At 42.3% G+C, this 12,820-nt stretch overlaps 1 protein-coding gene and 1 long non-coding RNA gene across 7 annotated transcripts in view; one reads left to right on the forward strand and one right to left on the reverse strand.

The window, feature by feature from the left end:
• PIP5K1B (phosphatidylinositol-4-phosphate 5-kinase type 1 beta) overlaps positions 1–12,820 on the reverse strand; it is a 299,006-nt gene that overhangs the window by 146,580 nt on the left and 139,606 nt on the right. The window lies entirely within an intron of this gene.
• The window catches only part of LOC140640193 (uncharacterized), a 30,699-nt gene continuing 18,859 nt past the window's right edge, over positions 981–12,820 (forward strand). The window contains exons 1-3 of the long non-coding RNA XR_012036868.1: positions 981–1,258; positions 7,036–7,098; positions 11,650–11,715. This is a non-coding gene — a long non-coding RNA (uncharacterized lncRNA). The remainder of the gene's footprint in view (positions 1,259–7,035; positions 7,099–11,649; positions 11,716–12,820) is intronic.

Raw genomic sequence — 12,820 nt, forward strand, 5'->3', positions numbered from 1 at the left:
TCTATGTAACAGCTACACCCTCGTGAAATGTAATTATCATCAACTTTGTCTCCCATTGCTTTTCTAAACTTATTCTGGGGTTAGATCTTCTTTCTCTTGCCCTAGGATAAAATTTAGGGTAGGTCTATGACTCTTCAGGTGACTCCCAGAATTAAAGGTCCTCTGCTCATCTCCAGTTATAGATTGTTAAAAATGTATTTGGGAAGTCTAGCAATAAAAACCAATGGGACACCTCCACAGTAATGTATGGGAAGTTTGAGAGTGATGCCAGTGTTTACTCCCTTCTTTGTTCCTATGAGGAATCTGATGTGGACAGGTACATCCTGAAAGTTAGAGCTCCTTTCTTATAGGAATCTCCAGATAACTCCTATTTTGTGTTCTAGAAACTACCACTCTCTTAACCTCTCAGGCCTAAGGGAGGCAACGAGGTATGTACTAGTCTCAAGATACCTTGCTGTTCCCTGTAGTTTCCTTATATTCTCCCCATACCTTTGCCAACAGTGTCCTCTGTAAAGTCTCCTCAAATCACTCAATCTGAATGTGTCATCCATTCACTGTCCAGACCCTCTAGGGAAAGACCCACGTACAGTCCACCAGCAAAGATCAGTTACACTGCCTCACCGGGACTCGAGGAGAGCTGGCTTCCTCTCCTCTAGAAGGGCTAGCTCTCCTCTAGAAGAGGGAACACAGACTCCAGTGGACGGCTTGCTGTCCTGGCCACACCATAGGTCCTACAACCTTAACTAAAACCTAGGCGTGTCCCCATGCCTTCAGTGTCATCCTTCTCCATTCTCCTTTTGGCTTCCCACCTACGCCCTAGGTCCACTTCCACTGTGATTCTCTCCATGCAATCTTTGATCATTGAGCAGCTAGACATCTTGTCTCCCTTCTCCCAGTAGGTGTGGTTTCACAAATGACTTTTGTGGTATTCTGTTACTGTCATAGTTGGAAACTACTTTTCTTATATAATTTCTGCAGCCTTCTACAATTTTGAAAATCAGAATGCTGGAGATAATGAGTAAGAATAATTATGTTCCTACCCTGTGCCTGCGCAGAGCTTCCACATGGAGAAACTGCCTCACAACAAGGTCATTGTGACATACTGGGCACTAAACAACCTTGTAAGATGCCCAAGACAGACTCGCTTTATGTTTAATTTTCTTTTATTACTAAGCAGTCTTTTAACAAAATCTCTGTGTATCCACTTGTTGGAAGGAAGGTTTGAGTCTCTAAATGTGATGGAAAAGGTAGAACAAAGGTAAGGTGTTTCATGGTTTCTTTTAAATGATCTCTACCTTATTTATATGATTGGCAGTGGAATTCTCTCATTGGAATGGATAAGCATATTAAGCGAATGCTTCTCATTAACAGAAAAACACCATACTCTTTAGGTATTCAGCAGTGGTAAATTATATACTCTTAATTGCCCTTAAAGGAGATATACCATCAAGTGCAGATGAAATTTTTGATTTAGGACAGAACAGCATCATGAATGCTGCCATATTATCCTTTCAAAATATTACAGCATACACCGAGATATTCATCATCAGTGGGGAACAGTATAATAACCTTAACACTATATACACTAGGGAAGAAAGTTTCATTTGTTTGTACATTCAAATAAAAATATTATTGGGGCACCTGGGTGGCTCTGTCAGTTAAGCAGTTAGCTCTTCGTCTCAACTCAAGTCATGATCTCAGGGTTGTGAGATCCAGCCCTACATCAAGCTCAGCGCTCAGCAGGGAGTCTGCTTGAGATTCCTTCTCCCCCTCGCTTTGCCCCTCCCCTTGCTTGTGTGCTCTCTAAAATAAATTAAAATATTATTTATTTGATACAAGTTTAGATTCAAAAGGTAAAAATAAAAAGGGATTAATTTTTCATCTGTCTAGAATCAACAAAAACCAAGTTTCACCTCATCTTAAGAGTATTGTTTCCCGTAAGGGAGTTGTTGATTTTAAAGGTAAAATATATTAGTGCTAAGCACTGCTTTGGGGAGGGGACACCACAATGCCAATGGCAGATGATGCTAGTTGTCTGCAGTACCTATTTGCCCTTCTTATTGAGCAGCTATTCTCAACAAGGGTTGATTTTGTCCCACATGGGACACCTGGCAGTGTCTGGAGATAATTCTGGTTGTCATAAATGGGGGGGGGTGTGTGTGTGTGTGCCATTGACATCTTTTGGACAGAGCCCTGGGATGCTGCTAACATACAATGCACAGCAAAGCCCCCTCAACAAAGAATTATCGAGCCCCAGACACAAATAGTACCAATGTTAAGAAACTCTATTAGACAGTAATAGAAATTTTAATTGGGTATTTTGCCTGCTTCTCTTGCCATCAACTATTGTCAGGTGACTAATTGCAGACCAATGTGTTGTGAGAGGAAATGATGTGTTCAACTCCCAGGTCACACTGTTATCAGGACAGAGTGTGTCCTCTGCAGATGTGATGGCTGGAGATGAAGCAGCCCTCCCTGATCCAATCTGGAAGCTGCCCACAGATGATGGGAGCAGAACAAGATAGAAACCTGTACCCCTGATGACTCTGCAAAGGAAGTAAATCACTTCCATCCTGTCGTGCATGAGAAAAACAAACTTCAACTCCGTGTAAGCCACAGGCATTCCGGTTCTGAGTTTTATACATAATTGAACCTGTATTCCAAGTGCTGGTGACCTGTGAACACAGGAGCAGACGTTCTTTACCTGAAATATGATACAGACCCAAAAAGGTCTCAAACTGAAAGAGGAATGTCTACACAGACAGCACTGCTCAATTAAAACAAACAAACAAACAAAAAAACAAAAAACAAAAAAACAAAAAACAAACAAAAAACAACCCCACAATGTAACCCATGCTCATTGAGAACAAGTCCAATAACTTAACCACAGAAAGTAGGACAGGGAGCCTGTGACTCTGAGACTGAGTGGCCACCACGGCCAAAGACCTAGCTAGCTCCAATCATCAGGGTGTGGGTGTGCAGGTGGTGAGTGGCAGGTGTTTGCAGAGCTACAAACACCCGCTCAGGGTGGATAGTAAATCCATGGGTGGCTCCTACCTGCAGTCAAGGGTGGTCTTGGAGCACCTTGGAGGAACTCAGAACCCAAGCCCAGGACAACAGAGAGAAAGAGCAGAGAGAAGACCATGGATGCCCAAAGCATGACCACTCAGCTCCTTCTACCACACCCTGCCCACCACCTCTAATGGATACCTTGGTAGTAAATGTCTTTTCTACATTTCTTGAAAAGAAAAAAGGGGAAGTAAAATGTGAACATGATCTTCAGAGCTAACTATTATCACTTCTTTTATGTGTGTCTTTCTATACTTTTTTCTTTACACATCAAAAATACATGTGCACATATATCTATTAAAGAATAAAAATGGCTCTTACTGAATAGTTCTACTGGAGTTTTTAAAAAAGATTTTATTTAAGAGAGAGAGCGAGAGCACGAACAGGGGGAGAGGCAGAGGGAGAAGCAGGCTCCCTGCTGAGCAGGGAACCCAATGTGGGACTCGATCTCAGGACCCCAGGATCATGAACTGAGCTGAAGGCAGACACTCAATGGACTGAGCCTCCCAGCTGCCCCTGCAATTTGTCTTTTTTTTTTTCTACATTATATCCTAACATGTCCATCTACACAAATTCTCATTATTTTTCATGGTTACAGAGTGTTTCATAGTTTGTATGCAACACAACTGTTTTATATCTATTCTTCGACTGATGGCCATTAGGGTTCCTGTTCTTTTATTTTTTTTTATTTTTTATTTTTTAAAGATTTTATTTATTTATTCATGATAGTCACAGAGAGAGAGAGAGAGAGAGAGAGAGAGAGAGAGAGGTAGAGACACCGGCAGAGGGAGAAGCAGGCTCCATGCAGGGAGCCCAACGTGGGATTCGATCCTGGGTCTCCAGGATCGCGCCCTGGGCCAAAGGCAGGCACCAAACCGCTGCACCACCCAGGGATCCCTCTTCTCTCTTTTAATAGCAAATAATGCTGCAATGAACACCCTTGCTTGTATATTCTTGCCCATTTATCTCCTGGGTATTTCTGCAGCATAGATGCTTAGAACGCTGAGGGAAAAGATATGTACATTTATACTTTTGGTAGGTACTGCCAAAATGCATTCTAAGACATTTTGTCAATACTGTCACCAACGGAGTAGAAGAACGTGCTTGTCATCAAGCCCTCACCAACACTGCTACCATTAATACTGTTATTTTGTGCTCCTCTTGCTGGTTGGGTTCCCATTTTCCTGATCACCTATAAGGGACACCTCTTTTGTGTGTTTGCTGTATTATCCGCTTTTAAATTAATAATTTCCATTTCTTTATGGTTACACACTAGTAGCCATGCTCAATTATTTTATATCAATTAAAGCTCAACTGCATTTACAAAATAATGCCACTAGAAACTCTGAAGCAGTAAAATTCTATGTCTGCTTTCAGGATTTTTTTTTTTTTAATTTTTGAAATTATAAGCTTTCACAGTGTAGAAAGGGTAGCTATTCTTATCTAAGAAATGGTTCTTCTTTCTTTTTACTATAATACACATTTGCACTTCTCTAGTTGTTAAGATTTGAAATAGTACCTTAGAAGAATTCTAAGATATATCAGATTCACATTTTTTTTTTTGCAAATAGAAATGTGTTCCATAATTGGCTCATTGGGATGAGGGGCTCTTTTGGGGGAAACACGTAACAGCAGCCTGGGAATGAGGGGAGATTGAGAAACACACCTGGGGAGAGATACAGAGAAGTTGTAAAGACACTTCTCTACCTGTCCCTTTAGAGTCTTACACTGTATAGTTAAAAAAGATCTTGTGGGTGGCCTCCTTTGTAGTGGGAAGTGCTCAGCCATCTGTAGCTGGAGTTACTGCACATGGTAGCAATCTCCTGCCCTACCTCTACTTCATTTCTTTCTGGGGAAAGCTGAATGAATGGAGCACACAGGGATCATTTCATTATTCTGCTGGTACTGACATTTCTGGAGTGCCTACTGTGATCTAGATGTTGTACTGAGTGCATGAGAGGTGTTTTCACCTTGATATGTATTATCTTCACAAAACTATTCGAGAAGTAAAACTGTTACTTCTGATTTACCTATGATGAAACTGGCTCAGACAGAGAAGCAAGGGGCGCCTGGGTGGCTCAGTTGGTTAAGTGGCCAACTCTCGATTTCAGCTCAGGTTATGATCTCAGGGTTGTGAGATCAAGCCCCGTTTTGGGCTCCGCCCTCAGTGAGAGGTCTGCTTAAGATTCTCTCCCTCTGCCCCTCCTCACGTCCCCCATTTGCACTTGGGTGCTTGGTCTTTCTCTAAAATAAATACAAGAAATCTTAAAAAGAAAAAGATAGAGAAACTTACCCAAAGCTACATAGTGAGGAAGTGACAAAGCTGGCCCTTATATGCAAGTCCATGTTCCCAACTATCATATTCAACATCATGACGGGACACAGAAATACAGAGATGTCAGGTTTGCCAGTTGATTTAGCACAGGCCCAGCTAAATTCTATGGCTAGTCTAATGACCATAGAATTAACCTGGCTGTGTGGGCCTATTTCCAGGCCCAAACCAGGCCAGCTGCTATTCTTTTTATTTATATTCTCCATTGACCAGCAAATCCATGGTTTGCCCAGAGGTGTGGAGGTGGGGCAGGGCCAAGCCTCACCCTTAGAGTGTCCCCAGGAGACATTTTCACAGAACTCTGTCAGGTCAGGTGCAGGGAAACACGGGCATGAGTTTGAGAGGCATCAAGTTGGTGCCAAAATAGAAAGGTTTCAATGCAATGTTAGCATTTTAAATCTTTACAAAAGGAATGAGAATCTAGGCTCGTCTAGTGGCTCTACATAGCACAGGTGCATGACAACAACCGAGTCCTTCCCACCAAAGGAAACCCTTCAGCAATGTCACTGTCTCCACCATCCTTGATGGCCTTATATTAGTCCCACCTATTAGAGAGGCCACTAACCTCTAGCCTTGCCCCAGGTCTCCTGCCCCGCAAAAGCTCTTGCTGCATATGAAGACAGATGGATGGACAGACAGACACACACACACACACACAGAGCTGCTGTTGTTTTAGGAATTAGATAATTAAAACTCCTTAAAGGGGGCAAAGACTTCTAGAACAACTTACTATACTTCTGCAAACACCAGCAGCAAGTAAGATCTTATTGTTCTTCTATTACCTACACCAAGACATCTCCAATCTTTCCTCTTCATTCCACCAACTGACCTCTTCAGTTATGAAAAGAAGAACGTATTTAGCTAAGGAGGAGAAATAACCCAGTGCCTTGTGCTCTGATAGTGTTGGCAGGTCCATTGGTTACTATTCTGCATTCAATTAATTCAGGATGTATATTTTTTGACTTCATAAAACAGGAGGCCATCCATTTACCCAAATAAAAAGAAGAAAGCCAGAAATGAAACTTCTTTCTGGGGTAGAGATCCCTGGATTTATTTTTCCCATTTGTGCTTAGATTTGTATGAGTCACCTCAATTTATTAAGTAAGTTTCTTGATCTGTAACAAAACATAGATAAAATGAGGAATACAATACAGGACATAGAAGCAGGCCAGAAGGAAGGAAAACTAGTTTTATTTCTCCATTCAAGTTTCCCTCACTTCAATTTTTCTTCTTCTTAGTTTAATTTTCAAGATAGACTCTGTAAGTGGGCCAGAGGGAATTTTATATCTATCTCATAGATATCTTATAATAGACAATCTCATAATTTATGTATAACATATACCCTACATGTGTTATAAGAATAAATAACATCATGAAAAAATATTGACACGTGTGTATACATATTTGTATAGGAATATATAAGATTTATGTAACAGGCAAAGCTCAGGGATCTAAGATTTGAAAGGAAGAAAAGGAGGTAAGGATATGATTGTTACATGTGACAGAACCCTAAAGACAACAAAAATAACTTTTACAAACCAAAACTATAATGATTTTTATAGACTGACAATGAAAAGCATTGTTTCCTATCAATGTGTTGCTTGCCAATCTTTAACTGCTTTTTTTCCATGCAGGTCCTAAACCCTTCTTACAGTCTTGAACCAGCAGGTGGAAGGCCCAAGGGATGAGGGATGATGGTAAGAGGATTTTTTTTAATGGTCCCTCTCTAAATTCCTATGATCAAGCTGTCCTCTCTGAGTGGGAAGTGAAGCCATCCCTCCCTTCACAACTTAATTATTTGAAATGATCATAATAGTAATTGTTAACTTATTACTTCTGCTTGGTAGTTCTGCCTATATTTCTGGAAAGCCATAGAAAAACACCACCAGGGACGCCTGGGTGGCTCAGCGGTTGAGTGTCTGCCACCAACCAGCTTCTTGACCAATGGTAGAAAGGGACAAGAAAAAAAAACATTCATAGACAAAGACTCTTACCCTCATTTCAGAAGGCCCGCCATATTAATTTGCAAACATGAACAGACATTTGGTATCAGGAAGGAGGTAGAAAAATCTAAGTTTGGGGCCCCTTCTGCTGTCAGGGGGCTGTGAGAAAGCTACTTTGAGAAAGCTCCAGGACATCGCTGGGTCTCATTTCCTTCCCCTATAAATGAAGGCGTTTGACTAGAAGATTGCCAAGATTTCTTCCACACATAAAATTCTGAAAGTCTGGGTGCCTGGGTGGCTCAGTGGTTGAGTGCCTGCCTTCAGCTCAGGTCGTGGTCCTGGCATCGAGTCCCACATCGGGCTCCCCGCAGAGCACTTGCTTCTCCCTCTGCCTGTGTCTCTGCCTCTCTGTGTCTCTCATGAATAAATAAAATTTAAAAATCAAAATTAAATAATATTCTGAAAGTCAAACTTTCTAATTTATCTTCTCGTATACATGGTCACCAAGCAGAAGTCACTTGCTTTGTAAAGTTTAACCTATTTCATTCCAACATTATATTCCTGTTCGGTTTTTTTTTTTCCAGTTACAGCTGTTCCATTAAAAAATACACCAGGAAGTAACTGCATTTTGCCTACTTTGGATTACAACTCTCAGAGTAAGACTGATACTGAGAAAGGAGAACAGCATAGTCATTTCTCATAAGGGAAGCAAGAGGAAGCAATCTTTTCTTCACCCATGTGCAATTTCCAGAAGTGCCAGCTGGGTAGCAGCCAAGGGCTGCTTATATCTGCCTGGTCCTTTTCTCTTAAACTTTGAGAGAGCATTATTATATAAGTTCATTTTGATGTTGCCTAAGGCCAAAGAGTTGGTTGCAGAGCTATCAACTGATAAACACCTAGTTCAGGATTCTTCCCACCAGAGTTCACCACCAGACTCTGACCCTTTTCTAGACTGTCAGAAGATGTGACTGTTCTTAGCCAGTGTCTTTCAACCTCTGGACTTGACTCCAACAAATGAGTCTTCCAGAGGCCTGGCCTAAAAGGATCCATGATGGCCCTAGCAAATAAATGGCCTGCGGGATAGCACAAGTGGAAGTGCCTAACCCGCAGTCTATTGCTCAATGGAGGGGTGCTTCCTTCCCCCTTCCCTAGTAACAGTTAGAGGAAACTGTGGTGGGTTCTGTTGTCCTGACCCCACATTCTCCAATGACATAAGTGTGTCTACCAACTAACTGTATACCTTGCTCAGTGCTCAACTTGGTGCTGGCTGAATGATGGAGCAGATGACATTGGATGGGTAGAGCATCTCAACACTAAGATTCTATGAGGCTCTGGATGCATCACCCCTGAGGTAAGGGGTACGCCTTAGGCCCTACAGTAGCCAACTTTCAGGATACACATAACCAAGCAATTCTCTATCTAGAAATTTCTGTACTGTGTTCTCTTACATGTTGAGTCTCTGTACAAAAGGCCTGGCTGATTTTCGACCTTGTCTCTACCTGTTTTCTTTTTTTTTTTTTTTAAGATTTTATTTATTTATTCATGAGAGACACAGAGACAGAGAGAGTCAGAGACACAGGCAGATGGAGAAGCAGGCTCCATGCAGGTGGCCTGATGTGGGACTCGATCCCGGGACTCCAGGATCATGCCCTGGGCTGAAGGCAGGCACTAAACCGCTGAGCCACCCAGGGATCCCCTCTACCTGTTTTCTGACCCACACCTCTACCCTTTGCTCTTTCAGGCCCACTCTGATAGGATCTGTTCCTGGGCACTAGCACTCCACCTCTCTCCCAGCACTAGCATCTGTCAGTGCTTGGCTTTAGGCTACTGGAGGATTGATTAGAAACAGTCTGGCTTGTGAAACGGACGTACCTGGTACAATAAGTATATGGCTTGGGGGAAAAAATCTCTTCAGTCTGCCTGAGTAAATGAACAGTCTGTCCCAAGAGGCAACATCTCACTGTGAATTGAAGTGAGAGAAAGCAGTCCCAGTCTCTTCCATCGACCACCACCAAGCTGGGCGGCCAGACACACAGGTGGTCCCGGCACCAAGCACCACAGCTGCTCATACTTACAGGTTTCTGTGGCGAAGGGGTGTTATTTTCATCGGAGGGAAACCATCTGCCATCAGCCCTACATGAGCATTATTGGAAATACCTATGTCTCTAGACCATGATTTAATTTGTTTGGAATTTAACCACCTGGCAATAGGGAAAAACCCCAAACAATATGGAAATTTTCATTCAAAGATTCAAAAAGGAACAAGGAAATACTAATCATCCTTAATACACTTAGTCCCTAAGTAGAACACAGTACACAGGCAGGGCTCTGGCAGCCCCTAGTCATTTCTTTTTTTTTAGGGTCCCCTCTTCAAGTATTTGTTGCCATAATGGTCTTTGCCACGATCTGACCACATTGAGGTCTACTTCCTCACCTGCCATTGGGTTCCTTGACTGGTCTGTTTTGGTAAAGAATGGATGCATACCTTAGTCTTGACTTTCTTAACCATCTTCTGTAATTCTGGGTTTGGTTATATAAACTATATGGTGACCCCAAACGAAAACAGTACCTCTAAATCCTCGACCACAGAATCCATAGATGTCAAAGGTAGAGGGAAGCTGATTTTTAAATTCCCATCATCAAGAACAGAAGCCTGAGATAGTGAAAGGGGCACTTCTGCCACTGTTGGGAAAAATGATCCCCTTACCCAAATAGACTACAGAAATTTCTCCAGGCCACATACTCTTCTGATACATTTATTCCACAAGCAAAGCCATTTCTAAATCAACTCCCTAAAAAGATGTCTAAACCCAAGTATCAGATAAGTCATAGATTCCCTTAGGCCATAATTTCTCAACCTTGGCACCATTGATATTTTATTTTATTTATTTAGAAAGATTTTATTTGAGAGAGAGGGGTGGGGTGGGGGGGCAGAGGGAGAAGAAGGCCCCCCCCACTGAGTAGGGAGCTCAACATGGGACTCCATCCCAGGACCCCAGGATCATGACCTGAGCTGAAGGCAGATGCTTAACGGACTGAGCACCCAGGTACCCTGCCACTGACATTGTAGACTCGGTAATTCTTTGCTGTGTATGTGCGAGGCTGTCCTGTGCACTATATGATGCCCAGCAGCATCCCTGGCCTTTATCCCTAGATGCCAGCAGCATCACTTCCTCCAAATTCATAATCAAAAGTATGTCCACGCATACTTGCTCCCTACATGCTCTGAATGGAGGAGAGGAAAAATTAGCCCTGGTTGAAAAACCACAACTTCATCGAAGTACAAAACCTTCATAATATAAGCCAACATAAATCAGCATTTTCTTTATGGTGAATATACGTTGCTGCTTATGTTGTCTGCGTATATGCTATTTGTGTTCACGGAATGCTGTGTATTTTAGGTTTATCAAGAACTGTGTCTTAAAACTTCACAGTTGTTTTAACTCACATTTTGTTTCATCAAGCCAAATGTAAAACACTAGTACTGAAGTGATTTAAAATGAAAAAAACAAGGGGTGCCTGAGTGGCTCAGTCGGTTAGGCATCTGACTCTTGATTTTGGCTCAGGTCATGGTCTCAGGGTGGCGAAATCGAGTCTTGTGTCAGGCTCCATGCTCAGCACAGAGTCTGCTTGTTCCTCTCCATCTGGTCCTCCTATTCGTGCACGCTCTCTCTCTCTCTCAAATAAAATTTAAAAAATGTAAAACAAAAAATCCAATGATGGATCCTGGTCCTTAAAAAAAAAAAGGCAGCTGGCATCATGCATCATGTGTGTACAAACAAGCCTGCCCACCTCCTCAGCCTTCCGCACAGGCATGCACACGTACTCACAAACCCAGGGGCTGCTGTTCCCACAGCAGATGACACTCTGATTCTCAAGGGCAAACCACACAAGGAATGTTTGAGCCATCTGTGCCTGAGAAATGCCCAAGTGAAAATTGATACGAAGGGCATCTCTGGGGCGAGTGGCTTGGTCTGGTCACCCTGAGCAGCTGTCAAAGACACTGCAAAAAAAGTGCAAAGTATGGAGAAGGGCTGAGGACCCAGATACTTGCACCCAGAGCTCCAGCTCTGCTTCTTGCACTCAGCACACTCTTGGCCAACAACTCAAGTATTTGCGCTTCTATTTCCTTATATGTTAATGAACAGTTTTCTCAGAGGCATTTCCAACTCTCACAGTCTAAGTTTCTAAGAATATAATGCAGACAAATGTCACTTCCACCCACCCCACAATCCTTCTCTTTTCTAAATTAATCATTTCTGCTATTTCCACCTTGAGTGACGGTGATGATTTTCATTTCAACAGTAACTGCAAAACTGCAGAGGATATCCACTCGACTTTCAAGAAAACAGATGAATCCTGTCATCGGAGGTGATGATCTTACTCCAATTTTCTGCCCAAGATTAAATCTCTGAGGATAGCTAATGTTCCATTTTCAAAGAAATATTAAAAAGATCCATTCAAGTTTATCCAAACTCCATGCTGGAAAAATACCAGTCCCATGGTACATATGAAGTCACCAGCATATTTCTAGCCCTTGATCCCAATCTAGACATCACTTGACTCTATACCCCATGTAGAGATTTTTCCATCTATCATTTCCCTTTTCTGGACATGCTTCATAAACATGACCTGCTTCTGTAAACACCAAAGAAATAATAGGGCAAATGGTACTGTGGGAGATGCATAATACAGGCAAGGAAGGAGACTACCTCTGGCAGTGAGCTCAGAACTGGATTTTAAAAACTGTGTTCAAAGACTGACTGGTTCATGTTATAGTAGGACCATGAGCCATCCTTGCTTCTCAATCATGAGGAAAGCACCAGAAGTCCTGTTTCATGCTTCCACCTTGTAAAACAATCTCTTATCTATGTAAGTTTATCACAGGGAGATTTAGGTCTTGGAGGTGTCTTTATTACACTTATTGATTCAAAGGAGGGGTTAAATAGAACAGGAAGGGAAAGAGAGGAGGAAGAGGAGGAGGTCGAGGAAGTCCAGATGTGAGACTGTCTCTCCTCTCCACGCCTCAGGAGCTCAATCAGTGTCTGTTCAGAGTCTCAGATTGACAGTACGTGCTACAGGGATGAGAGTGCTCTAGGTGCACAGAGGAGGACACGGTTAAATTCTACTCTAGGACACAGAACGATGGACTCCAAATATGGTCACGTCCTAACAAAACTTGTGAAGCCTAAAAGAGTATGTTACCTTAGAAGGCACAATATTACAAGGTTGTAGGTGCAATTAAGGTTGCTAATCAGCTTGAGACAGGGAGATTGTCCTGGATTACCTGGATGGGCCCAATATAGTAACATGAATCCTTAAAAGTGAAAAAAGAAGAGGTAAAAAAAAAGGGGGGTGAATGAGATACAGTGTGAAAAGATATAACTAACTGCTCCTTGGTGGCTTGGAAATTGAGAAAGGGGCCATGGGCCAAGGAATCTAAGTGGCTTCCAGAAGCAGGGAAAGGCAAGGAAGT

This window comes from Canis lupus, chromosome 1, assembly GCF_048164855.1.
Source record: "Canis lupus baileyi chromosome 1, mCanLup2.hap1, whole genome shotgun sequence".
Classification (NCBI taxonomy): Eukaryota; Metazoa; Chordata; class Mammalia; order Carnivora; family Canidae; genus Canis; species Canis lupus.